At 38.7% G+C, this 26,630-nt stretch overlaps 1 pseudogene across 1 annotated transcript in view; it reads right to left on the bottom strand.

The window, feature by feature from the left end:
* LOC149154057 (insulin-degrading enzyme-like 1, peroxisomal) overlaps positions 1-26,630 on the bottom strand; it is a 681,568-nt pseudogene that overhangs the window by 454,898 nt on the left and 200,040 nt on the right. The window contains exon 7 of the transcript XR_016262205.1: positions 16,896-16,947. The product of XR_016262205.1 is annotated as an insulin-degrading enzyme-like 1, peroxisomal (transcript). The remainder of the gene's footprint in view (positions 1-16,895; positions 16,948-26,630) is intronic.

Genomic DNA, 26,630 nt, shown 5'->3' on the forward strand with positions numbered 1-26,630 from the left:
CTATGGACCGATGTCCACAAAAGATTTTAGTGGTGCCGAATACTTCGTCACCTTCATTGATGACCATTCCAGGAAGACTTCAATCTACTTGTTGAAAACCAAAGATGAGGTTTTTTGTCGATTCAAAGAATTCATGGCTCTAGTGGAGAATATGACAAGAAAGAAGATAAAAGTGTTGCGCTCAGACAATGGTGGAGAGTATGTTGACAAAGACTTCACCAATTTTTGCGCTAGGGAGGGCATCAGAAGAGAGTGGACAACTCCCTACAATCCGAAGCAGAATGGAGTAGCAGAAAGGAAGAACAAGACTATTGTGGAAGCAACTAGGGAAATGATGTATGATCAGGATATGCCAAAAATCCTGTGGGCAGAAATATGCAGCGCGATAGTCTATGTCCAAAATAGAACTCCTCATAGGGCATTGGGCAAGATTACTCCAGAGAATGTCTTCACCAAGAAGACACCTAAAGTTAGTCATTTCAGGATATTTGGGAGTTTAGCATATTGTCGTATACCCGAGGAGAAGAGGAAGAAGTTAGATCAAACTACAGAGAAAGGATATCTTGTGGGATATAGCGAGAATGCTAAGGCATATAGAGTCTATCTTCCAGGGAGCAGGAAGGTAGTAGTTCGGCGAGATGTAAAGTTCATGGAGGATAGAGCTTTCAGAAAATCTCGAGAAATGCCTTCCGAGGAGTAGTCAAAAGATGAGTCATTGGTCAAACCACTTCAACCAGCGGAAGCTAGTACCAGAAATTCTCCTTCAAAATAGGAGGAATCACAGGAAGAGGAAGAGATGACAGATGCACCTACTACCAGAGGAAGAACGAGCTGGGAACTCCGACAAATTCTACGGGATGCAGAAGAATTCATTGGTGCACCCAGGAACAGTAAAAGGGAGCAAAGACAACCAGACAGATACTAGGCCTTAGTAGCTCACGTTAGGGAACCCTCCAGTTTCCAGGAGGTCGTTCAGCATCAAGTATATAGCTCTATAATGGTGAATGATGTCTGGGAAGTGGTGCCTAGGCCTCAAAACAGATCATTGGTAGGTTCGAGATGGATCTACAAGATCAAGTATGTTTCAGACGGCAGTGTGGAGAAATACAAAGCCAGGTTTGTGGCTAAGGGGTATGCTCAGAAGGAAGGAATAGACTACGAAGAGACCTTCACCCCAGTAGCCAGGTATACATCTATTAGAACCGTGATACCTCTTGCAGCATAGATGGGGTGGGAGATTCATCAGATGGATGTCAAGACAACATTCTTGAACGAGGTAATAGAAGAGGAAGTATACATTGAACAACCAGAAGGCTTTGAGACACATGAGAATAAATCTCATGTATGCAAATTAAAAAAAGCATTGTATGGGCTTAAACAGGCACCTAGAGCATGGTATGGTCGAATTGATGGCTACTTGCAGAAGATGGGGTTCGTCAAGAGTGATGCAGATCCAAATCTCCACTATCTGGTTGTAGAGAATGAGCCTCTAGTCCTAGTATTATATGTGGATGCTCTTCTTGACAGACTCATCTAGGTTCATCAAGGATTGCAAGAAGAATCTAGCCAGAGAATTTGACATGAAGGATTTGGGACAGATGCATTATTTCCTGGGGTTGGAATTTTGGCAGCAGAAGGGTGAGATCTTCCTTGGACAAAGGAGATATGCTACAGAAATCCTGAAGAGATTCAAGATGCAGGACTGTAGGCCTATGGCTACTCCAATGATCACCAACTGGAAGAAAATTGATGCATTAGAAGATAAAGATGTTGATCCCATGTTGTACAGGAAATTCATAGGATCCCTGATGTATCCAGTCAATACCAAGCCATACATTTGTTACGTTGTCAACACCCTCAGTTAGTTCATGGTGGAACTTAAGAGGGCGCATTGGGCAGCAACAAAACATGTTCTCAGGTATATACAAGGAACAGTCGAGCATGGACTATTGTACACCAAAGGTAATGACATCAGGCTCAGTGGGTTCACTGACGCAGATTGGGCTGGAAGTTCAGTAGATCGGAAAAGTACCATTGGATACTGTTTCAACATTGGATCGGGGATGACTTCCTGGTACAGTAGGAAATAGAATTCCATAGCTCTAAGCTCAGTTGAAGCATAATAAATGACCGCTAGCATAGCTTCGTGTGAAGCCATATGGCTTAGAAAATTGCTTGTGAACCTATTCAGTAGAAGGATGGAAGCGACTAGGATCATGTGTGATAATCAAAGTTGCATCAAGCTATCTAAGAATCCAGTGTTTCATGATCGGTCGAAGCACATTGATATCAGGTGTCACTTTGTCAGAGACTGTGTCCAACGAGGAGCATTACAGTTGAGCTACACTCCTACAGGAGAACAGGTGGCGAACATCCTCACTAAGGCCCTAGGAAGAACAAAGTTCATTTATTTCAGGGAAAAAATGGGGATGCTAAAGAATCCATTTCAGTAGCAGAAATGGATAAGTGTCAGGTGTTGCAGTGTAGCAGTTAGCAGTGCTATGGGCAACATGATGCAACAAGTTGAGAGGGAGCTGCAGTACAGGAGCAACAGTGGCAGTGGCAGTGTCATGGGCAGCAGTACAGGAAGCAACAGTGCAGAGGATGTGAGGAAGCAAGCCAAGCATCAACACAGGTACCGATGCGGAAGATTAGAATGATGTTTCTATAGTGAAACATTGCTAGAGCACATTCCTCGCTAAGAGGGAGTGTTGATTTTTGGTAGCATCGGATGTGCTCTAGCCTCGAAATTTGGAGAAGAGGCTAAGGCACATGAGATCTCCAAGACCCAAAAATCGTTTTGAGAAATTCCATCTGGATGAGGAGTTATTAAAATAATTAATATTTTTAATGGGTTCCTAAGTCTAAACTTAGGAAAATAAAAATATTAATGGTTATTAATAGAGTTTAGGCTTCTGTGATCCATATTAGGTTAGATAAAAATTTCGGCGTAAATCACATGAAAAGTCATTTGTCGACGCGTTTCGAACCAACCAGTGTGGTTCATCGTCAGGACAAGATGAAGAAAACAGATCTAGCTAAGCATGCTATATAGACCGAGCAGAGCCTCCAACGGCTAGTTTGACCTAACCGCTAATATTGACCAGAGGACCAGGATCAAAGTCAAGATAACCAATAAATAATAAAAAACTAAAGGTCAAATTACTAATAAAAGAAAATTAGTTGCAAAGGACCGCTTCTAAGAAGGAATTAAGGGAGAATAACCAAGTAAACTATTAAAATAACAAATAAATATATAAAAACCCAAACTAAAATAGTAAAAAATAAATATACAAACACAAAAATAAAAATAAATAAACTAAAGAGAAATCAAACAAAAATAGACCACTGGATCTGACTAAGAGTTAATCGAGAAAAAATAAAAATAAATAGATAAAACAAAGCACAAAAAAAAAAAAAAAAAAAAAATAATAATAATAATAAATCAAGCGGTAATAAATTAATTAATTAATAATATTAAAAATTACAAATAATAATGAAAATAATGAAAATTACTAATAAAAATAACAAAAATAACCAACTAAATGAATGAAAAGTACTAATAAAACAACGAAAAATGAAATAAAATAATAATAAATATATAAGAATGAATAATTCAAAGGGGATAAAATAAAATAATAAGCTAAAAAATAATAAATTAATTGAATTAATTAATTAATAAAAGCTAAAAATAATAATAATAATAAAGTAACTAACTAAATAAAAATAAAATAATAACAAGACCTAGCAATCTCAATAGAGACGATGGTTGGAAAATCAGCAGATGCTGGGTCCCTGCCCTCTCCTCCTAGACATTTTTCCGTCCTCTGTGGTTTTTATTGTTTTTTCTCTTATTGTCATCCTTCTAATCGCCTTTCCTTTAGGTTTCTGATTATTTAAGGACCTGATGGTAACTTATTTCCTTATATTATTACTATTTTACTCGCAATTTAGCTGTATTCAGGACTCTTTTCTTCTATTTTTCCCTTTTATTTTGATTTAGTTATTTTATTTATTATTATTAATTCTGTTATTTTTTGGTTTTTATTATTTATTTATTTAATTTATTCGTTTATTTATTTATTAGTACTATTTAAGTTATGTTTAATCCCTTTTAATTATTCGATTCTATTTATTCATTCTTATTTTTACTAATTCCTCGTGTTTTGTTATTATTTTATTTTTATTTAGTTAGTTACTTTATTATTATTATTATTTTTAGCTTTTATTAATTAATTAATTCAATTAATTTATTATTTTTTAGCTTATTATTTTATTTTATCCCCTTTGAATTATTCATTCTTATATATTTATTATTATTTTATTTCATTTTTCGTTGTTTTATTAGTACTTTTCATTCATTTAGTTGGTTATTTTTGTTATTTTTATTAGTAATTTTCATTATTTTTATTATTATTTGTAATTTTTAATATTATTAATTAATTAATTTATTACCGCTTGATTTATTATTATTATTATTTTTTTTTTTTTTTTTTTTTTTGTGCTTTGTTTTATCTATTTATTTTTATTTTTTCTCGATTAACTCTTAGTCAGATCCAGTGGTCTATTTTTGTTTGATTTCTCTTTAGTTTATTTATTTTTATTTTTGTGTTTGTATATTTATTTTTACTATTTTAGTTTGGGTTTTTATATATTTATTTGTTATTTTAATAGTTTACTTGGTTATTCTCCCTTAATTCCTTCTTAGAAGCGGTCCTTTGCAACTAATTTTCTTTTATTAGTAATTTGACCTTTAGTTTTTTATTATTTATTGGTTATCTTGACTTTGATCCTGGTCCTCTGGTCAATATTAGCGGTTAGGTCAAACTAGCCGTTGGAGGCTCTGCTCGGTCTATATAGCATGCTTAGCTAGATCTGTTTTCTTCATCTTGTCCTGACGATGAACCACACTGGTTGGTTCGAAACGCGTCGACAAATGACTTTTCATGTGATTTACGCCGAAATTTTTATCTAAATTAATGGTTATTAATAAAGGTAAGAATGAGAAACTTCTAAGAGACAAGGATCAAGTCTGTTTTAATCTTAGTCGTTGATTAAGGACTTAATATCGGCCGTTGATTCATCAACAAGAAAAGTACAAGAGAAGACTTGAGGGTCATTTGGAGACACACCGGCAGATACTCAGTATCTCAAGGAAATTTGATTCTCAAGGAAGAGGAGATCAAATTTCAGAGGAAGAGTTGCAGGGTGGAGGAAGAGGGGGATTAACAGCAGTCAGGGAGCTCAAAAGAAGTGACGCATGGACCCTAAGAGACAACGCAGAGGGAGATGCAGATCAGAGAGATATAGGGATGACGTAGAGAGGGACTAGAGCTGCACAGAGCCACGGAGAATGACGCAGGGTTGACGCAGTAGAGAAAGGAAGTTCTCTAGGGTGTTAGAAAGTCTTGGAGAAAAGTCTCAAGTGTTTTCTCCCAATGTCTATGTAAATTTTTCTTTAAAAGCGATTGTTGATGAAAATTAATAAACCCCTCCTCTGTTGCACCGGTTTTCCCGCATTGGGTTTTTCTGGGGACAATTGTCCAAAAATAACTGTGTTGATGTGATTGATTCTTGTGCATATATTTGTTTCTGTATAATGGTGTGATATCTACAGTAGAAATTATTTTAATATTTACTGAAGGGATTTCATAAATAACTTATTGGGAATAATAAGTAGGTGAAATAAATCAGTTGCTGCAGTAATAGAATTCTATTTAGAAATTTTCACAGGTGGTTGGGGAATGTCGTCGATGTCGGTGGGGATACAATTGAATAGGGAAATGGTGATCTGATAGCATGGCATCAGTGAGGGGGACACAAGAGCATAGGGAAATTCAGTGTGGCAGGAATGGAGGGTAGAATCGCCGGTGTACGCGATGGTGATTTTCTGGTGGCGGACGATAGAGGTGGCAGAATATTCCCAATGTGCAGCAATAGCTAAACATGATTCAATGGTTGGATGAGAGGGCAGTGGAATTTTTTTGCAATGATGGTGGCAACAGAAAATCCCATAGCATGCAGCAGTGACAGCCAAACATGCAATGATGAAGGAATGTACAACAATGGCGGTGAAAGGTAATTTGACAATTGTGGTTGTATAGGAAACAATGGCTAAAGGCCAATATTTTGTTCGGATTGCTCACGAAACTCTAATACCAGTATGAAAACTAATGTATATGCAATGCAGAAACATATTTTATTAATGAAATGAAAATGGATGATGAATTACAATGGAGGCCCTCTTATATAAATACTAGATCAGTGCCTAGTTTACATGAAGAGTCGTGTCCCTTGGAATAGAGCATGTCCATATATTTCCTAACTAATTAGGTTTGTTATAGGAAAATTAATAAAATTGCTAGATCTAAACCCCACTTAGGTACAAGTTATTATTTCTTACATTTTACACTTGTATCTAACCTTCTAGTTGCAGATTACCAAGTCAAGAGGGCTTTCTAATTGTTGGACTTGCATTTTCAGCCACTAGAAACAAGTTCTATAGGCTTACAGATAAGTATGTTACACTAGAATTTGTGATTTTTCAGCTCTATATTAGTTCATAAGAAAAAATTTCATGTTAGAGTTGAACTGATTTTATTTTCTGGCCATTTTATTATAAAATAATTTTCTGGATTTTTTTTGGGTTAATAAACATAAGCCAAAAATCTGAAAATCAATTTCTAACTAGTTGGAAATTGTTTTTCAGTCCAAATTTAGTAGAAGGGGGCCCCAAAGCCTCTACAATCACTCTCTAGCCATTTCACACTAAGGGTAACTCCCCAGTGGTGTTTCTCACACAGTGGGTTGGCTGGTTGAACAAAATATGTTGCTGTCCCTACATTTTTATGCAGGTTTTACAGGCTGTCATACAGGACAGCAAGCTATTTTGAATTAACCAAAATTCAGAGTTGATAAATAATCACATACTTGGTTAGGGTAACTTCAGTGGGCCAAAATCCATAGGTTACATGCTATATCTTTTAATTGTTTTGGATACTAATGTCTACTGTTAGAATTCTGCTATGTTTTAGCAATGTTTTTAAGTAAAACAATAGATACACTAAGAACACCTCCACCCCATTGACTCCATATAAGGCACTGAACATAAACCAGAGTTGCCGGGGGATATTTAGGGACTCCTACCATGGCTATTTAGGGGGTGTTGGGCCTAAATAGCAGGGGCTTGGGCCAAGATGACAGTGGGTCCTTGTCCTTTGTGTGCCCATCTAACAGACCGCCAATACCTTAGCAGCCTTGCTAAAAGGATCGGTAACAGTGCCCTACTTGAGGAGATGATTATTGGCAGGTTCATTTTTGGTAGATCTCATCCCTATTTGGAAGTTGACTAGTGCACCATTCTTCTCAAGCTTTATGCAATAGTACAATGTTTTTCTAGGACATTCCTTTCTCCTTACTCATTTTATAGTTGGAGGGAAGAGGGTGCCCTCTGTTGACCACTGAAGTGGCACCTGATAATTATATGAGGACTCCATGCCCAAGGATGACCCAGAGGACACTCGTACCATAAGATATCATTAGTCAACAGAGTTTTTTAACTCTACTTCTATCTTCACGTCATCTTTCTTGTACCCAGATTCCACACCCTGCGGGGAATTGCAATAAGTGATACTAGTAATGATGAGTGCTTTGAGTTTGTAACAGGCCTAGTATGTTGGGACTCAATCAGCAAACGAGTACACCTTGGAGTGTTTTTTTTTAATCTGGTTAATTATCCCTTCTTTTTCAGAGGCGGATAATTTTCTAAGTTTTTTTCACTCACATTTTACCCCAAAGCCGGGGTGAAGGTTTGAAGGTTGAGCCCCTAACACATCTTAGTGTCTAGAGTCGATGTATATTACCATACTAGATCACACAAAAAATTTCATGGAATTTGGTTAGGTCTAGGTAGTCATTTTTTATTTTTTTTATTTCCCGCGGGTCAAAATTTGCAAATAAAATTGTACTTGTAATGTAATAAGTGATGTCTAAAGAAATTGTATGGCGTATGAGTAATGAAATTTACACCTCTCACCCTCAAATTTCTACTATGACACACTTTGATGGGTTAAAAATGTGTTTTGAACCCTCAAAACACACTTTTCCTAAGTTTAGTGGGAAATCTGGCAATTAATTAAGCCAGAAATTAAATAAATGGCGAAAAATAAATATCCACACATGCTAAATGTTGTGGAAATGAGGTGGAAAATTATGGGGGAGTTAAAGTGAAGTCTCAAGGTGATGTGGACTCCTAAAATTAAGGAAAGGACATGTGCTCAAATAAAACCAAATTTCTGGCATTAAAAGAAAAAGTTGCTTACTTGGAAATTCGAAATTGTGAAGTTAATGCACATTTGAGAGGATTTGGGAGAATATTTGGTGGAAATTTTTGTGGGAAATTGTCCCCACATGGGTTACCACCCATATACACTTGTCATTCCATCATAAAATTCGAATTTGGCACATAAGAGAAAAGGAAAATGATGTCCACTTGCCAGAATTCGATTTTTACACTTGGCATTGGAGCTCCATTCAACAAATTCGAATTTCTCTTTGGGAATGTCACCTCATGCCTGTTAGGATATTCCGACACATAGGAAATAGTTAAATATAACTTGGTCTAGTATAGAGTTAGGTAAAGTGTGTTTCTTTACTATGTACATTTTGTAACTTACAATCCGACGATCACGATATGTAGTGATCCGACGGTTCATTCTCTCCTCTGTATTACCGACACTTGATCCGTGGCTTAACACCCGATTGGTCCATGATCTCTATTTAAAGAGCATGGAGGGTCATTTGTAGGGTAACCGTCCATGAGAGAAGCTTATGTAAATTTTCATTCTTTTATTAATAAATTGCCTGAAGTGGCCGCGTTGGCTCAGGCCGTGGACTGTTTCCCTCTTTGGGGGTTTTAACCACATCAAAAGTACTAGTGTATTGATCTGTGATCTGTTTGTGAGCGGTGTCTTTTGGTGTTCTGTTTGAGGAACTTACCCTGTAAATTCCTACATGGTATCAGAGCTATTTGAGGGCCGCGTCTGTTGGTGATCCAAATCTGAAGCCGGTAGAACTGCATCCGACTACCGTTTCCTAGTTCTACTGTTTCTGACTGCTTTCAGGCCAAGAGGACTGCTCTGTGGTGTTGGGAGCATCTGTTCCAGTGAGGAACCCCTTTCGTTTCACGCGAAAAGGTTTCCAGTAGCCCTAGCTGCGTCATTTTTAAGATCTGGAGGTATACAGTGTTTATTTGCAGTTTACAGTTATTTTCTCTCTGTTTATTTCAGTTTCGGTTTATTTAGCCTTTTTTATTACCGGATCTATACCTTTCATTTCTGCGTATGCTCTTTGCCCCGCGACTCTGTGCGATCTGGGCAAATCAGAAACAGAAAGGAAGGATTTTTCTCATGCGTATGCTCTTTTCCGCTGCGCCTTAGTGTGATCTCGGAAAATCAGAAACATTGAGGAAAATATTTAGTTTCCAGCTAAAGCTAACTTCGAGCTGCAAGGTTCGTTTTTTTTGTATGTCCGTGTTGGGTTTTGTGTTTTTTGTTTTGTAAGGAAAAAGAGCTTTCTCAAAGCAAGCACGCAACCCAAAGCTTCAATCCCCCCTCTCTCTCTCTCAAACTTTTTGTATAGCTCACTTGGTCCAAAGCTAATTTATGAGAGTAGAGGTCTTGAGTTCAAGTCTCCTTTTTGTGGGGGCGGATTTTTCATTTCCGCACATTCCCGCACTTCGTCGGCATCTTCATCAATTTTTTTTCAAAAAGCCATAACTTCTTCATCGGGAAGCCGTTTTCAGAGCCGTTTTTTTTTAACCATCCTAATTTTTCGAGATCTTTCCATTGGAACACTTAGTTTCAGCATTTATAGCTTCAGTTTTTGTTAAAATGGAAATTCCATGCCAAGTTATTCTTGACAGCACCAACTACTTCCAATGGTGATCCTACATTGTGGATTTACTTAGAAGTAAAGGTCTTTACAGAATAGCCTCAGGCCAAGAGACCAAACTGAAAGATGAAGATAAGGCAGCTAAATGGGAAAATAGGCAAGATCAAGCACGTGGGTTGATAGGGATGTCTATTTCTCCAGATCTTAGATTCCATATTGCAGAACTTGATACTCCTGATGAAGCATTGAAACAGATTACTAAAATTTTTGGAATCAAAAATGAAATTAGAGCCCATCAACTTGAAAATGAGTTGCTTACATTGGACCCCAATAATTTTTCTTGCATTGAATATTTTTTGTCCAAATTCAAGACCCTTAGACTTCTCTTGGAAGGTGTTAAGGTTAAGAAAGAAGATAGTAACCTTATCTATTCCATTCTTACTAAGTTGGGACCAGCCTACTCTGTGTTTGTTTCCACCTTCCATTCTACAAGAGAAGCCTTCATTTCTCAAGGACAAAACTACAAGTCCCCTTCCTTTGATTCTTTTTGTGATTCTTTAATAAGAGAACAAGAAAAACTCTTACACCTTGGTCTTCTTCATCTTGGAAACTCTTCTAAGAAAGCGTTACCCGCCCAGCAGCAACCAAATTCAACAAAGAAGTTGTATCCTAAAAGGAATGGTCCTAAACCAAACAAGGGTCCTAAGCAATTTCAGCCTCAAAATGAAAAATCATTTCAACAAAATGATAAGACAAATAAAAACAAAGGGAAGAAGACTGATAGACATTGCAACTTTTGTAATCGAGATGGCCACTTAGAATCCAAATGATTTAAGAAGATGGAAGCCTTGGAAGCAGCAATGAAGAAGCATAACATCCATTTGGAGCACTCTTCAACTTCAACTTCATCTTCAGAAATGGCACTTTCTGCATGTGGTTGTCAAGCATCTCGGTCTGGCTATGCACTAAATGTATCTTCTTCTTCTCATTCTCATGAGTGGCTCATTGATTCTGGGGCTTCTTATCACATGGCCAAAAACAAAGCCATGTTTTCTTCTTTAAATGATTGTAACACCAAAAATATATATGTTGGTGATGATAGATCTCTTAGTGTTGTAGGGACTTGAACTGTTCATATAGACAATGGTCAATTTAATGATGTATTATGTGTTCCAACCTTATCCTGCAACCTTCTATCTGTATATCAAATAACTCATTCAGGTGAAGGTAAAATCGTTGAATTTTCACCTCATGATGTTGTAATTAAAGACCTAAGAGATCCTAGACAGATTTTAGCTACTGGCATCGCTGATGATTCTACAAGGTTGTATAAGTTTCACAACTTTGGGTCATCAAATATTCCCTCGGTATTTGTTGCTCATAATGATGAAGTGAGCAAACTTTGGCATGAGCGATTTGGTCACTTAAACTATCGCTCTCTTCAGAATCTATGTAAAGAAAATATGGTGACAGGTCTTCCAATGGTATCTTGCAGAGATGGTGTTTGTTTCCGGATGTGTACTTGGAAAACATCATCGGGACAGTTTTGAAAAACGTGCCTCTTGGCACGCCTCAGCCCCTTTACAGCTTGTGCATAGTGATTTATGTGGTCCACTTCCAGTTGTTTCATTCTCTGGCTACAAGTATTTCTTAACTTTCATTGATGATTTCTCCAGACGCACTTGGGTATACTTCTTAAAACTCAAGAGTGAAGTATTTAACATGTTCTTGGCCTTTAAGGCCTTTGTTGAAAAACAATCTGGACATCAAATTCTTAAGCTAAGATCTGATAATGGCGGAGAATATGTTAACAACAAATTCATCAACTTTTGCACTGAGAATGGAATTCAAATGCAACATACTGTTCCATATACTCCACAACAAAATGGTGTAGCTGAAAGGAAGAATCGCACCTTAAAGGAAATGGCTAATTGTATGCTTCAATCTAAAGGACTTAGTCTTAATTATTGGGCAGAAGCAATTAACTGTGCAAATTACATAATAAATCGCACTCCTACTAAGGTTTTAAAGAATATCACTCCAGAAGAAGCATGGAGCTCAATTAAACCAAATGTAAGTCACTTTCGTGTTTTTGGAAGTGAAGCATGGGCCCATATTCCAGATGAGAAACATAAAGCTTTAGAACCTAAGAGTGAAAAATGTATTTTTGTTGGATATTCTGAAGATGTCAAAGGATATAGACTTATTCCACTTAAGTCCAAGAATGTTATCATTAGAAGAGATGTAAAGTTTGCTGAAAATATATCAGCCTACGAGCCTAGTTCGGCGGATGTGCCACCTCTTCCTATCTCTTCTACTTTTGAAAATATTTCTTCTTCAGATGATGAAAGTGAGGATGACAATCCTCCCCCACCTTCTCAGGATCCTCCTTCAGCTCCTCAGCTTCCAAAATGGGTCTGTGCTACTCGGGATGCAGCAGGTGATCTTGCCGGTGATCCTACAGATCAGCGACGTACACGTTCTCAGTTCGAGAGAGCCTCTTCTTTACTGGCTCAAGCTTCAGTGAATTATGATCCTGACACCTTTGCAGAAGCTTCAGGCCATCCAGATTGGGAAGCAGCTATGAATGAAGAATATCATTCATTATCGGAAAATGATACATGGGATCTTGTTCCTCTACCAAAAGGACGAAAACTTGTTAGATGCAAATGGGTTTATAGAACCAAGTATGGACTAGATGGGAAAGTTGATAAACATAAAGCTCGTCTTGTTGCTAAGGGTTTTTCACAAGTTGAAGGCATTGACTACACTGAAACCTTCTCCCTTGTTGCCAAAATGAACTCTATCTGCCTTGTTCTTTCCCTTGCTGCCTCTTTCAAATGGGAAGTCCATCAGATGGATGTTAAATCTGCCTTCTTGCATGGGGACTTGCATGAAGAAATCTATATGGAACAACCTATTGGCTTTATACAAACAGACTCCAACCTTGTATGTCAGCTTAAGAAATCCCTTTATGGCCTCAAGCAAGCTCCTCGAGCTTGGTATGCCAAAATGGATAACTTTCTTTTAGAAAATGGCTTTTCTAGGTGTCATTCTGACAATACTGTCTACACCAAGAAAGTGGGCAAGTCTCTTATCATTCTTGTTCTTTATGTTGATGATCTTATCCTGACTGGTAGTGATCCCAACTTTATAAACCATGTGAAGTCTAGCCTTAAAAGGAAGTTTGAAATGACAGACTTAGGACACTTACATTATTTTCTTGGTCTTCAAGTCTTGCAATCCAAGGAAGGTATTTCCCTTTTCCCGTCCAAGTATGCCTGTGATATTCTACGCCATTTTCACATGGAAGACTGTAAGCCAGCCCCTTCTCCCTTTCAGTCTGGAGTTAAACTTTCAGTCACTTGTACTTCTCCTGAAGTTGATGCTACCTTATACCGTCAACTTGTAGGAAAACTTTTGTATCTAACCCATACTCGTCCTGACCTTTCCTTTGTTGTTGGCCTTGTTGCTCGTTTTATGCAAAACCCACATGAAAGTCATTGGAAAGCAGCTAAAAGAATACTTCGTTATGTTTGAGGTACAGTTCAGTTTGGGATTCATTACAGTGCCGAAGTAGCTCCTCTATTGGTTGGTTTCACTGATTCCGATTTGGCTGGTGACCCTGATGATCGGAAGTCTACTGCAGGTTATGTGTTCACTCTTGGTTCAGGACCTATTACATGGGCTTGCAAGAAACAAGGTGCCATTTCTCTTTCTTCAGCAGAAGCAGAGTATCGTGGTGCCGTAAAAGCTAGTAAGGAAGCCTTGTGGCTTCGTCAGATCCTGTCAGAGTTTGGCTTTCAGCAGAAGCATCCGACTACACTTTGGTGTGATAATCAAAGTGCCATTCAAGTATGCAAAGATCCAGTCCAACATCAGCGTAGCAAACACATTGAACTACACATGCACTTCATCAGAAAGCTCATTCATGACCATGTTCTTGAAGTGCAATATTGTTCAACAGATGATCAAGTTGCAGACATCTTTACAAAGGCTCTCCCAGAGGCGAAGTTCACTAAACTTCGATTTATGGTTGGAGTTCAGGAAGTTGTCACTAAGGGGGGATAGGCTCTAGTGCCTCCTTCCTTCTCCTATTGTGTCATATTTGTAAATCCTTCAATCCTATCCCAAGTTGTTCTTAAGGGGGATGTTAGGATATTCCGACACATAGGAAATAGTTAAGTATAACTTGGTCTAATATAGAGTTAGGTAAAGTGTGTTTCTTTACTATGTACATTTTGTAACTGACAATTCGACGGTCACGATATGTAGTGATCCGACGGTTCATTCTCTCCTCGGTATTACCGACACTTGATCCGTGGCTTAACACCCGATTGGTCCATGATCTCTATTTAAAGAGCATGGAGGGTCATTTGTAGGGTAACTGTCCATGAGAGAAGCTTATGTAAATTTTCATTCTTTTATTAATAAATTGCCTGAAGTGGCCGCGTTGGCTCAGGCCGTGGACTGTTTCCCTCTTTGGGGGTTTTAACCACGTCAAAAGTACTGGTGTATTGATCCGTGATCTGTTTGTGAGCGGTGTTCTGTCTGAGGAACTTACCCTGTAAATTCCTACAATGCCACTTGTTTAATCACTTCTACATTGGGATTGGCTCCAATACCATTTGTCATTGTCATTCTTCATTGGGATTTGCTCCCAACTCTCTATATAATAGAGCCATGGGCTCTCACATCATATCATGTAATATGAGCTATTGTGCTTGAGGAGACTCTGCGGGATTGTATTCACTACTTGCAATATAATACAACAGTGTTTGGGGTAAAGCATGATGGTGTTCTTCTTCTTGCATGCGTGGTAAATTCTTGACTTGTTGTTATGCTTCTATTTATTTCCTCATGTTATTATTTCTTTCATGCTTGTTTCAAGTTATGTCAGTATGCAGCTATCTCATATTAGCATAAGAATTAATTATTTGTTTTAGGAAAAGAAATCTTCTAGTGGATAATAGATGTATCTCTAGGAATTCTTTCCACTGCACTTATTTAATTTCATGTCGATTTAATGATTTGTGGTGAAGTTTTGTAGATGAATCATTATTTGGTCAAGTTTTTCAAGCGTGAGGGGAAATTCTCGAAGGAATCAACCCATTCTTGAAAAATATTCAAGGAGAACCCGCATGTTTTGAATTCCAAAGTCTCATCTATATCTTATTTGGGTCTTGCAGTGATTCTTTCGAGTTTCTTAAAGCTTTTATTTCTTGCATCAAAATATCAAACTTGGAAAAATTTATTTTTTATGTATTGTACTTCATTTATCAATATCTGGCTAGCTCATACTTAGTCAAAGAGAAGAGCTTGCTCATACTTTTTGGCCTAGCCTCTTGTAGATTATTTTTGTAACATTCTTTGTTGTCATCTTGGTCTAACATTTGAGTTATTTTTGTATCCTTTTGAACAAGATAGTTTCCATGCTTTGATTTGTAGACTTATTCATCTTGAAAACATTTATAATATCTTGTGCTAACAATTTAGTGTTTGACTTTTCAAGGTTATTTTGGCTTTCCATTTGAAAGCATTTCATTTCATCTTAAGCAAAATACAATTTCATTTCTTAAAGAGAAAATACTTGGAAGGCACTGGTTGTTTATGTATTTCATGCTTATCTTATGATGGTTATTGCTCATATCAGTTTTTGCTTATAAATCGTAAAGAGAAAATCTATTTAACTCTAACAATTCTCCTAGAAACTCACATCTCTTTTTAGCTTAACTTTTCATTAAGGACCACCCCCTTTAGCTAACCTAGGAGATAGCTCAAATAGAGAGAGTCGGGATTAGTGTGACAGCCCCTTCTCTGAGTTCCCTACCACCAACCACACCTTGTGGGGTTGAAGGCTTTTCTCACTGACTTGTAGGTAGGTGTAAGCGGCAAGGTCAACACCCTTCTTGGCCTAATTTAGTATGATTATAGGGATTCTAATCTTGGTCACTTCCTTTGTGCAAAAACACTCTTAGTCTATAAGAGATGGAGAGTTGATTGAGACAATGATTGATTATTTCTCAAGTAGGTTCATTGTTCTATTTCTATACTTTTGACACCTTTCACGTTAGATTAATTGAGTGAATTTGTGAGTAAATATTGGAGGTCACTATCATGGTGTTCATTTCACTGTGTCCTGAAGCATGATGTGAGTCTTAGTATTTGAATTGTACTCTGTTATCAAGCATTTTATTGCAGAAGTTTGAGTTGGCTTCTGAGATTTCAGCAAGTATATCTCTCAGATTTGCAGTTCTTTTCAGGGTACAGTTGAATAACTTTTTCTTCAGATCAATAGGGATTAACTCCTATATCTAACAAGCACTAGCCCAAAATGAAAGGGATTGTGCAAGGTGACATTGGCACTTTTCCTAAGAAATTTCATTTGATCACTTCCAGTTTCAAGTGGTAACCATTGCTAGATATTTGGGGATCACCTTTGGTCTAAATGTCTCTATAAGAATATGTGGGATTGGGTCTTCTCTAATGTAGAAAGAAAGACTGGAAATTGAATTAATAGGGGCACTGCCCTCGCTGGAACTATTAGAGTGATCTCTAGGGTCCTTGTTGCAGGATGTGTATTCTTAAAGTCAGAAAATTTTATCCCTAGGTATTCCCATAGCTGAGATGTTGCATTCTGCACATATTTATTATAACCAAGTCAGCAAATTAAAATTTTTACATATGGCTCCGGGATTTTGGTCATTCATCAATGAAAGGTGTTTCTTCCTGAAAAATAATTGTTACAATCAGATGTATCACCAATAAATGTGAAATATCCTCTCAATCTAAGCATCTTTGGCAAAACAACATGTCAAAATAATTTCAAATGAACAGTTTGATATTCAGTACAGCAAAATGCGTAAACAGTGGGTGCCGTGATGTTCAATCTCATTTGCTCCAGAAATACAATGCACATATTCTTTCATCCCTTCTTAAGGAAAGTAATATCAGTTATACTTCAACTATGAGTGAAATCTGTACTGCTCTCAAGCACTGCTTACCTGTGCTGAATTTATGAAATGGATGATCATCGGAACTTATATGTCTTTCCAACTGTATGAATACAAAAATCCGAGGAATTTTTCCCATTAGCACAAGTGTAGATGATTTTTATATAAGGAACTTCCTCTCAAACAACAATGCATTCCTAGATAAATGTTTGAAGTGTTTCAGATTAAGAAAAAGAAAAAAACCACTACAAAGTGTGCCCTATCAGCAATGTCAGGAGTTTTTGGTATTCTCAAATTTCCAGAGAGCACAACCACAAAGTGTTTTATCATTTATGAGGCACTGACAGGAAATTTTGGTATTTTCTAATTTCCATAAATCCCTATAGAGGCCTGGAGACAGTTTGGCCCTTCTGTATAGACCTGCTACCAAGCCATTTCTGTTTCTAGCAATACACACATTCTGCCAGTAAGGAGCAGAGTTCACGTTTCGATCTCTTTTACTGAATTTTTGGAGCTAGTTTGGACTCAAACTCGGCTACTTGACCAGTTATGCATAAGTAATTCACTGATCACATTTGGTGGACAATTACATACATACCCGAAAAGAAGAGTATATAAGCACTGGGAAAGAGGATATAGGACTCCATTGTATATTCCTTCCACTTTTATTTTCAGTTTTCTAAAGATTTACTTGTAATATAAGATGTATTTTTGAAAAAAAAAAATAACGTAATTAACTGATAAAATTATTTCTTTATTTTTCTAGCTTCAAAGACAGTCTAAACCTATTTTCTTCAGTTACAAATTTTGTAACAGCTTTGTATGAAGTTTGAACTATGGTATTCCAGCAATCAAGTCTTGACATGAGGGTATAATTTAGAAACGTTTCTTATTACATATGTTTCACATATCCTGAGCATGAATTAATATGTTTGAATCAATATTTTCATGCCTAAGATTAGCTGGAAGTAAAAATATGAACCTCAAATCCATTTTTACCCCTAGGTATTTATTATGCCCTAACATGTGGGGGTAACTAGAAGAATTTTTACTTTTGATTTTCATCACAGTAAGCAGTTCCATATGTCATATTTTTCTTCATGGTGATCTATCCTTAACATAAATGGATTTGCTTCAGCCAGTTCTTTGATGCATATCATCTTGGCAGTGGAGGAACTGTACACAATTCACATGCTTTTGGCATGCGATGTGCCATTATTTTTCTTGTATATTGAGATCACATGATGATGCTTGATGTAGTTAAATTGCTATATCTCATATTATTTTTTGCATTTGATGATATTGTTTCATGTATTGGTCACGACTGTGGGTATAATTTGATAATGAATCATAACACTAAATCTTGTCTTTGCCATTGTTGTACCATGGTGGGTCATAATTTCCCTTTAGATAAGTGTTATCACTTTTGAGTCAAGTTGCACTACTAGAGACTTGACTAGGCGTAGCATGTCCATTCTCCCCAACCATCTTTCACTCCTTGACATTTTCCCATTATTTTGTAATATCATGTTTTAATTATTTGCGTGATATTACGGGAAATTTTCCTCAGAAAATCATATGCCATTAATTTTATCAAACAGCACAAGATTCCCAACAATATATATATATATATATATATAATCCAGAATATGGCATAGATAAAATATAAGGCAATTACAACATGAACAAATGCAGCGAATCTCAGCTTATTTATATTAATATATAGAGTATGATATTATAGACAACTGGAGAATGGCTGAGATAGAATCCTCCGAACTGCTGCAAACTAATTTTGGCCTTAAAATATCTCTATTGCAACACTGGATCCAGCCTCCCAAAATGGTATTGCAACCAATAAGCGCTCTTGTGGATTTTGAATGAATTCACCAAGGAATGAGATGGGTTTTCGTCCTCTCTCACCAAATCACCCTGTTGCACCCATTTTGTCACAAGTCCAAGGAAGCAGTTGTGCAAAATTTTTCAAAGATCAGAATCATCAGCCAACTATCTGTCATGTCATTGTAAACCCAAATTCTGCAAGTTGTAATGTAAATGATGCTAGTACGACCGTGTAATTATGTAACAACCTAGGTAAGCCTATGATTTTGGCGACAAATTTCATCCTAGGAGGTTTTTTAACCTCACCGATTATCTGTGTTTCTAAACACGGCTAATCAGAAGAGTTTTTTCCCTCTAGCTTAAACCCCAAAGCTAGGGTGGAATTTATTGACAAAGTCTTAGGTGAGTCCTAATGTTTTAGTCGAGTCTTTGTAAAAATGATTTGGGAATAATTTAAGCGATTTGGATAAATTATTTTATTACAAATCACATGGTCTACTAGATCATATTGTGTCACAGAATTGGGTAAAAATTATGAGGGTCTATAATGAGCAGGTATTCCCCCTTTGAGGGTTGAATTTGTAATCATCTAATGTAAAAAAAAAAAAAATTGTGCATGGTCCGTTGCAATCAAACACCATGGCTAAAGTATTTGAGGGTGGAAAAATAATTAATCCCCTCATGTGTCAATTAATTAATTTTTATAGCATGTTAGTGTCTTATGTTATAGTAGTCAAAGCCAAGCTTAGTTTTTTTAATTCTTTTTTGGTCAATTTGTAAAACGCTGCTACGATCTCATAGAGATCAAGATTTAGTGTCAACAGGATATACTAAAGTTTGATTGGTAAATAAAAATCAAGTTGCCAAAGTCTTAAAAGGTCTAGTTTTAATAAGTTCAGGAAAATGTGTCATCCAGGTCATGAATGAAAGGTAGTAGTGGGTCGTTATTCTCTCATCATTGAAACAAATCATTGGTGTCTTTTCAGGTCAGTTGCTAGGTCAAATCAAAGATTTCATCATAACATTACCATCGCAAGTTGATGTTGCACTTTCCTTTTTGTTGTCGATCTCTTTTTTGCTACACTTCAATATTCCAAATTTGAAAAAACAATCATTGCAATTAAAGGACAACTTGGATCGCGTGGAGGGTGACAAATACATGCATTGGTTCTCAAAAAGTCATCAAGCAGGTTTCTCGTCCTCCTCAGACACTGTGAACAACAAATAAGCGTTGTTGCATTTTGGCTGCAAGGGTCCGCTGTGCTTCTGCAAGTTGAAGGTTGTCTTGCTACCACGACCATCCTCAAGTTCCAAATTTCTCTTCTCTAGCATAATTCATGTTGTCTATTGTTATATTCATCTTAAACAACCAAGGAGAGCACCCAAATGAGCTTGCAACCCTCATAAACTTGAACTCACTGCGCTTTCTCGTTGCGTTTGTGTATTTGCAAATTTGTTGCATATAAAAACAAAAAATTATTGCATTCTTGTCTGTGAGTTGAGTTCTTGTAGTTTGAGATTTTTAATATGTTGATTTCTGGTAGCATCGGATGTGCTCTAAGTTTCAAATTTTGTAGGGAGGTTTGGGAACATGTATTCCAAAGAACCCAAAAACGTTTTGGCAAATTCCATCCGGAGACAATTTTATTAAAATAATTAATTATTTTTAATAGGTCCCTAAGTCTAAACTTAGGAAATTAAAATAATTAATGGCTATTAATCTAACTGTGGGTGTGATTATATAGAGAGGAGGAGGGGGAGAAGACGACGGAGGGAAGCGACGATGATCAATAGCTAAGGTTAGGGTTTTCTGCAGGGTTTGCCTCTGGCAGACCTATGGCTGGGTCAGGGTACAAGAAAAGACTGTAGCCACCTGCACCAGATCAGGACAAGATAGAGTCACGGGCTGTTGGGATAGCAAGACAGGCCTCGGGCTGGGCTGACGGAGAAATGACGGAAGCGGCAGGGGGGGAGCAATCCCCTCCTACAAAAACGTAACGGCAGGCGAAGCAAGCAGGAAAGGAACGATCGAAACCACAGGAAAGCGAAGCAAGGATGCTCCGGTCATGGGGGCTCGCTAGCAAGTGGGACTGGGAAGCAAATGTTTGCCCCGAGCAACGAAAAAACCCAGGTTTGTAGTCCCAAATAACAAATTAGAAGAATACAGAGCATATATGAAAGACCATGCTCTGATTTGCAAGTTTATAGGGGCGTGGCCGTCAGAGAAAGAACTAGCAAAATGGATACAGCAGAGATGGCAACCTAAAGGACACATAGACCTAAAATTGGGTGCTAAAGGTTTTTTCTCGGTTATCTTCTCTAACCTGGATGATAAGGAGAGGGTTTTCAATGACGGACCCTATTTCTTCAACAACGCAGGTCTCTTTATGAGGCATTGGGAAGAATGCTATAACCCAGATAAGGAAAAAATGTTGGTGGCACCAATATGGGTCCGACTTTTCAGACTCCCAATTGAGTTTTGGGATCCAGAAATCCTGGAAGGTATCGGGAACTCAATTGGGACCTTCGTCAAAGTAGCAGACACCACCAAAAAAGGCAGATATACCTCCTATGCAAGGATCTGCATTTATATGAACATCACGGAACCACTTCCCGACTGTATTGAGGTGGAATACCACGATGAAGTATGGTAGCAACCAGTGGATTACGAGCACATTCCATTCCGTTGCAGAAGATGTCATGAATACGGCCACCTCTTCAAATCCTGCCCCCTGAATGATGTTGGGTCATCACAGGACATCAGGAAGGAGGAAGAATCAAGGAAGGAGGAAGATTCGGGCAAGGACAGAGATGATGGATTTTCGGAAGTGCATCGACGAAAAAAATCTCAAAAAGGGCCAACCAATCTTAAAACGCCTTCCAAGGAATCAGCTCAGGTAAATCAAAATAAGTTCGCGGCTCTACAAGAGGAGGAAATGGAAGAAGACAGTGAAGAAAGCGGCAAAGAACCAATAGAACCTAAAAAGATAGACAAAGGGAAAAGCAAGGTACAAACTAAGACAGGGTAGGAAAAGGAAGGGGAAGAGACAAAAACCCAGCAAGAGCGGATCCAAATGGAGATCGACCCCCAACAAGACAATGGCAGTGAAGACGAATAGGTCATGAAGAGACTACTACAAGAATGGAGGCATCTGGATGAGAGGTTCATCCCGAAAGATCAGAAGCAACTATATAAAGACATGTTCCAACGATACAAGGAGAAACGTGGAGTGATCACAGTTAGTCAGCCTAATCACCTAGGATCGCAAGGGAGGCAAGGCACAGAAACAGGCACTATAGGAAAAGGGGTAAGAAAACGGGGAAGAAGACCCATGAGCGAATCCATTCAAATGGTAGGAGAAATGTTGGTGAATTCGGGAAAAGCAGTGCCTCTGTCAAAGGTATTCCAACATCCCATCAAATTGTTGAAATGATAATTACAACCTGGATTATTAGAGGGTTTAATAGTAAGGGAAAACAGAGATACCTAAAGGAGAGACTCAGGAAGGATAAACCTAATATAATGATAATCCAGGAAATGAAGATCAGTGAAAGGAAACTGAAAGACATCTTGGGCAAATTTAAACCCCATTATAAGATAATAGCTCAAGATGCCACAGGAAGTGCAGGAGGCTTGGCAATACTCTGGAACCCTGAGGAGGTTCAATTTGAAGATTGGGTAAGTTTACCTAGAATCCTATCGGGGAAATTTAGGAACATTGGATCCCAAGAATGGGTTCTCCTCACAGGAGTGTATGGACTGCCCATACCTGGGGAGCGCAGGATTTTCCTCCAGAACTTGGAAAAAACCCGAAGTCTTTTCCCAGACAAACCGTGGATTGTAGGAGGAGACTTCAATATGATTACATCACTGAGTGAAAAAAGAGAAGGCCTCAGAAGGACAGACACGGACATGGAAACCTTCGGGGATATGATCAACGAACAAAGGCTGGTGGACATCCCAACTATAAATGCGACTCACACATGGAACAATAGAAGAGGAGGCACCCACCAAATTTCCTCGCGGTTAGATAGATTTCTTATATCTGAACAAGTAATAAACCGAGACATTTTCATAGAAGCCATGATCTGTCGGGAATGGGTTCCGACCACTGGCCGATCAAACTTGAAATTGACCTCAAATCTAGCCCTAAAGAGCACCCTTTCAGGTTTGAGGCCTTTTGGCTCAGAAATCAGAAGTTTATGACAAAAGTAGAGGATTGGTGGCGACAAAGTCAACAAAGGGGGAGGAGCAGAATGCAAACCTTCCAATTGAAACTAAAGGAAATAAAAGAGAACATTAAAAAATGGAACAAAGAGGAATTCGGGAATATTTTCAAGGATCAGCAGCAATTAGCCCAGAGAATGACGAGAATTCAACAAGAAATCATTACAGCAAGACAGAGCAAAGAACTAGCTAGAGAGGAAGGGGTCTTGATCAGCCAGATTGAAGAAAGAAGGATACAGGAAGAGATTCTATGGCGACAAAAACCAAGAGTGAATTGGTTAAAAGAGGGAGAAAGGAACACAAAGTTCTTCCATCAGGTTATGATCCAACAGAGACAGAGAAATAGAATCTTCTCTCTAAAGAATGAAGAAGGAACTCGTCTAACCCAGCATGAAGAGATGGAACATACCCTGGTTAGCCACTTTAAAGACCTCCTCACAGAACCACAAGAGGAACGATAAGCAGCTATCAGGAAAGTCTGCAATGAGATACCAAGCTTGATTACCAAAGATCAAAACCTCGCCCTCATGAGGGCAGCCACCATGGAGGAAGTCGAAGAGATCGTGAAAGGGATGAAGAAGAATAAAGCCCCAAGACCAGATGGTTTCACAGCGGAATTCTATCAAGCGGGCTGGAAATTCATCGGGAAAGATATTTTGGACGTGGTTGAGGAATCTAGAAGAAACCAGAAGGTATGTCCTAGCCTTAAATCTACTCTTTTATCTCTTATTCCTAAAACTGCCAAATCCGAAGATCCCCAAGGTTTTAGACCCATTGCCCTCTGTAATGTGATCTATAAAATTATTGCAACCCTGTTGGCCAAAAGACTCAAGCCCATTCTTTCTAGTATTATTTCTCCTGAGCAAACAGGATTTGTGGAAGGGCATCAAATTCTTGATGGTCTCATAGCGTCACAAGAAGTGGTGCACTCTCTGAAATCCGAAAAAGAGGCAGGGATGATGATCAAACTGGACCTATCAAAGGCCTACGGCCGTCTGAATTGGGAATACCTTAAATCAGTGTTAGCTGCCTTTGGTTTCTGTAACAGATGGATTGCATGGATATCGGATATGATTTCCACCCCGATTTTCTCCATTCTCTTAAATGGTACGCCAACTACCACCTTCAATGCCTCTAGAGGCTTGAGGCAGGGGGATCCCCTATCTCCCTTCCTCTTCATCATTGCGGCGGAAGGGCTGGGGAGATATATTAAAAAGGAATTGCAGGAGGGCAAAATCAAAGGGCTCCGGATTTGGGGGAATGATCTACCAATCACACACCAGCAATTTGTAGACGACATCATGTTGTTCTGCGCAGTATCTCTCAGGGAAGTAAAAAGAATGAAAGACATCCTGGACCTCTTCATGGAAGCATCGAGTACTCAAATTAGCTAGGAGAAATCATGCACTTACTTTTTTAACACAACCGGAAATGTTAAAACTCATCTGACAAGAATCCTGGGTTTTAGATCTGGAGGTCTGCCCACCAAATATCTTGGCACCGCATTAGCTCTGAATCCTCTAAAGATGGTGAATTGGCAACAAACCATCAAGAAAATTTCTGGAAGACTGGCAAACTGGTCCTTTAGAACCCTAAATCTAGCAAGAAGAGTAGTCTTGGTTAAGGCTATCTTACAAGCCATACCGATTTACCAACTCTTGGCAACGGCAGCCACAAAAGGAGCATGTGCCAAAATGGTGGAGATTTTTAAAAAATTCCTCTGGGGAGGTCTGAAGCAACAAAAGAAATGGGCTTTGATATCCTGGCAAGGTCTGACTAAGAGTAAAGAGGAAGGGGGATTAGGCTTGAGGGACCCCTACATTTTGAACCAAATAATGGGAGCAAAACTGTGGTGGAGATGGATGGTGGGAGGCGGAGACCTATGGAAAAGAATCTGGACGAAGAAATATAACATGCCAGAAAACACAGAGGACATCTTAAGACATATGGAACCTCCAAGGGGCTCTACAATATGGAACTTGGCGAGTCAGAACAAAGACATAATAACCAAGCATGCCTTCTAGGAAATAAGGGATGGAAGATCAACAAAATTTTGGGAAGAAGCTTGGCAACAGAGGGAGAAAATGAATGGTATACAGGGCCTAAGAAACACCTTTCAGCTTTCAAAAGAGGCTGGTTTAAATTATGTAAGAGAGTTCTAGAAAGAAGAACACATGGAGGATTACTGGCGAATATGGAAAAACCCGGAAGAATGGAACCAAACAATTGATGGGGAACAAAGAGAGTTGTATACTAAAGAAATGAAGACAAGGAAAATAGCTATTAGAACTGGCCCTGACATCCTAAGATGGGGCCATTCAACGAAAGGAACATTCACGATCAAAGAAGCCTATAACCTTACCATGGAGCTGGAACAGGATGGCCTGAAGCCCCTCTGGAAACAAATTTGGCAAGGAAATTGGTGGCCAAAAGTTGCACACTTCCTCTGGCTAACGTGCAAGGGCCGAATATTGACATGGGACCAGCTACAAAAATGAGGTATACAGGGACCACCCCGCTACGGTCTCTGTAAACAAGACCAGGAAACTATTGAACACCTTATGAATTCTTCTCATTTTGCCCACAAACAATGGGAAGACACTCGTTGGGTCTTTGGAAGGACAAACAGAGATCCCCAGAACATCAGAGAAACAATCTAGCGATGGGGGCGTGGTCAATTCACCAGCCCAGTGGTGAATAGAGCCTGGAGTCTAGCTGTAGGTTTGAATATGTGGATGATATGGAAGGAAAGAAACCGAAGAATCTTTCAAAACAAAGAACTGACTCAAGTGCAGGTCTGGAGAAGAACCCTGGATCATATAAGAGAAACCATATTAGCAGAAACATGGAGTCAGGAGGACTGGAAGACAACGCCCAGTGAAGAACGAATCCTGGTCCAACTAAACCTCGATCAAGGAATGGTAGCCCCTCAGATGTGGAAACCTTCTGGTACAAACAAAGCAATTCCTCAACATTTCTCATGACCTACTGCTGGTTATATTAAACTAAATTTCGATGGGGCCTCCAAAGGTAACCCGGGGCTGGCGGGGCTTGGGGGCATCTTCTAAGACGATCAAGGCAGAACAAGATGGGTATACTCAGCTCATGGAGGGGTCATGAGCAATAACGAAGCAGAGCTTATGGCAATTCGACAAGGTTTGGGAACAATGATAAGACTTGGATATAACCACCTGGAGGTGGAAGGAGACTCCCAACTAGTCATAGACATGATGAGGAAACTAAACAACGGAAAGGCCTGGGATAAAATAGCGAAAAGCTGGAGAACGACAAGCCTGGTCCAAGACTTAGGAGACCTAATAAAGCGGTTCGAATATATGATCATAAAACATGTAAAAAGGGAAGGCAACAAAGCGGCTGATTTCCTAGCCAACTGGGGAAGCAATGAGCAAGGAGGCAATGTGGATAGCATCTGGCCATTACAAATTGAGGACCCCCGTATGGATCCTCTCAAGGCCATCCTAGACCAAGATAATCATGACGCCACAAACTCAATATAACAGGCACAGGAGGCCCCCGATCGGGGTGATGAAGTGAAGCGTACAGGTATTATGATTGACAAAAGGAGAGGGCGGCCAGGACCGCCGACCACTGCCCACCTGCTTGTACAGCAGGGTGTGGTGGCATCCTGCATGACCGCTGGACAACCTAAAGGGAGAAGTGGCATAAGGTGGGCGATAATGAGGAGAGAGGGTGATGAG

This window comes from Pinus tabuliformis, chromosome 9, assembly GCF_031772625.1.
Source record: "Pinus tabuliformis cultivar Carrire ecotype Pingquan chromosome 9, CPIR1, whole genome shotgun sequence".
Lineage (NCBI taxonomy): Eukaryota > Viridiplantae > Streptophyta > Pinopsida > Pinales > Pinaceae > Pinus > Pinus tabuliformis.